This window comes from Haplochromis burtoni, unplaced genomic scaffold (assembly GCF_018398535.1).
Source record: "Haplochromis burtoni strain Fernald_Lab_line unplaced genomic scaffold, NCSU_Asbu1 Contig_2498, whole genome shotgun sequence".
NCBI classification, from domain to species: domain Eukaryota; kingdom Metazoa; phylum Chordata; class Actinopteri; order Cichliformes; family Cichlidae; genus Haplochromis; species Haplochromis burtoni.
The window spans coordinates 1-3,044 of NW_024584859.1; positions in this window are offsets into that span (position 1 = coordinate 1).

A 3,044-nucleotide genomic window follows, 5' to 3' on the forward strand; every position below is an offset into this window, starting at 1 on the left:
GGTACCAAAGCAAATCATTCCGTACTGGTACAAATAATGTAATATTGACGGTTGCCAAGCACGAGATTATATCAAATGATCACTCTGATCTCTCATTAACATGAGTGTTACTTGAGCTCTTTAATCCGTTATGGTGAACCAAAAGACAGGGCATGCACACTTTTTCAACATTCAAAATTAGTTTTGTTCGATGTACAAATAATGTAAATATGATTATGTGTGTCACGAAAGATTGAAATCATAACTGATCACTTGACCCATTTTACGTTACTTGCTCTTCATGGTCGAATCGAAATGAAAAGCCGAACAACAACAATGCTGTTTCTTTAGAGAGTCTTAGCTTACATGTGTGTTTATTTCATATTTTCAGTTGTTTCCCTCCACAGCTAAATAAATCGGTTTCAGTAATGCACTGATATACAAGAATGGACATAAGGAGAAAAAACTCTGGTATATGTTATTTTATATATTATGCTTTGTATGTTGTTCAGTATATTTCTATGCAAAACAAGAGGATTCAATACACAGCAGGATATTCACAGTTGAAACCAGATATTTACATACACTTTATGGAAAACACAAGAACATTTTTTACTGTACAACATCAATTTAGAGTAAACTTGTTTTGTTTTGGATAAATAAATATTGAAATATCTTTTGAATTAGTTAAATGTCAGAATAAAGAGAGACAGAGCTTCTATTTTTATCACTTTCATCAAATTTAGGAGTACATGTACACTAAGTTTATTGTTAATTAATAAGAAACTCCAGACGATTCCATTCTGAGCTGAAGAAGCTTCTGATTGGTTCGTAGAGTCCATGTGAGTAAACTGGTGGCACAGCTGTGGATGCATATAAGGCAAAACACAGAGCCTGTTTCTGTGACATGGGAACATCAAGAGATGTCAACCAAAACACCAGGAAAAGAACTGTGGAGCTCCATAAGTGTGGCTCAGTTTGAATACAATTTGGTGCCATTTGCAATTAAGAAATACAGATAGTTTCTCTCTTTACTCTTAAAGTTAACAAATATGTTTTTATATTTATCAATCTAAAAAAATAAACATTTAGTCTGATTTGATGTTACAATTAAAAAAGTGTTTGTGTTTTTATCTGAAGAGTTTGTAAATATCTGGTTTCAACTGTATATTTGATGATGTTGGTGTTTGGCTTGATTGTCAGCACAAAGAGGGAGAGAGAGGAGCAGAGAGGGAGAGAGAGAATGAGGACAGAACAGAGATGGAACAAGAGCAGGTGAGACACACATGTTAGTCAAATGGTTGTTTACCAAAAGTATCACCGTATCATAGGTCCTCATGTATCTCGTACCTAGTGTTTCTTTTTAGGTTTGTTATTTTTCAAATTCTATATTTATTAAGTTATGCAGCTTGTTTGCACAACAAGGCTAAATAATTATATAAACTTTTCTCAATCTAAATATTGTACTTTGGTAGAATTAAAAAATAAGTGTAGTGCAGGTCTATGATGATTTTTAGTGCTACTATCATCTAGTTCTGATTCTGGTTCTGTCTTGGTTAAGTCCTCAGTAGTCCTGATTTTGAACTGTTGTAGTCCTGTTTTAATTCCGGATCAGTTCTGGGTCTGGTTGAATTGGGGTTTAGTCCTCGTGTCTTGATACAGCCCTGACTTTGTTCTGCCTCGCTGCTTAATTAAAAACCTAGTTTAAGGTGTCCTGCATATGTGATATATATTTTTTCCTATATGAAGTCATTCTTTTTTGAACAAAACTCAAAACAGAGCCTATTAATCTTTCAGTCATTTCTAACACCCCCCCACCCAAACCCCCCCCCCCCCCCCAAAAAAAAAAAAAAAAAAATCCCACATGCATACTACCCTTTTGGGCTAAGCCCCGGGTGTTTCAAATGTCTGGCTCCACCTCTGCTTTGGATTACTTAATATATTATCATGCTGTTTAAAACTACATGAATGTCCTATTGCTGTTTGATTTATTACTATTACTGAAGGTTACTCTCCACACCAACACCAACTAGATGTTAAAATCTTAATATAAATGAGTAAAAGTAGGTGGACATTAGGTAAGGCTGCACTTTTTGCAGCGATTTTGTATAGAAAACTATTCAGCGCGTATATAAAACAGGTCCGCGGCTCCGAACCGTAGTAAAAGGACCTCTGGCTGATACTCGGGTTCGTGTCGGGCTCATAGCCGAAAACTAGCTTTACTTTGTTGTCTGGGTCAACTTTGCTTGCGAGAGACAGAGAGAGGCGTTGAAAGGCTGCTCCAACGAAGCTTAGTGTTTCGGAGAAAAACACGAAAAAAGTGTACAGTCGAGTCTTAATAGCTTACTTACAGCTGGGCTCGTCAGGCTCTCTTTTTGGCTGCAGTGGTTATTATTATATTTACATGCTTCCAGCATGTCTGTGCTCTCTATGCTGTTGTTGTTGGTGTGTGAGCTGAAAAGCTACAGCCGGCTGTGTGCGTACAGCAACCGTGTGTAAAAAGTGGTTAATAAAGAGATGCTGAAAAGCATGTTCATGGAAACATCGTCGGGTCTGCCGTGATATGTTTACAACGGGACTTCTGCTCCTGAACCTCTGCGCACAGCGTCTGCAGATCGGGGCTGTACGAAGTCACTTTCATCTTTACGCAGGACTGTAAGCTGTCGTCTGTGAGGCGTGAGCGCTGTTTGTTTTTAACATAATTCACGGTGGAGCTGCTGACATAATGTGGATCCGAAGATCCATAATTGGCCTACCTGGGGTTGAAAGTCTCGATAAATGCAGGCGTTTCGGCGGCTACACCGGCTTCCGCGAGTGTGACGCTTATTTTGAGTGATGAAAATGTAATAAATTATAATTTTATTTTTATATTTCAATATCACAATAATCTTCCAATTTAGAACTACAAGTTAAAAAAGAACTAACATAAATAAATTACACTTCAGCTAAATACTTCCAATTTATTTTCCCAAACCACGTGGGACTAAATATAAGGACTAAAGAGCCGCAGGTTGCCGACCCCTGGCCTAACATATAAAACAGGAAAAAACCGCTGTGTAATTCCT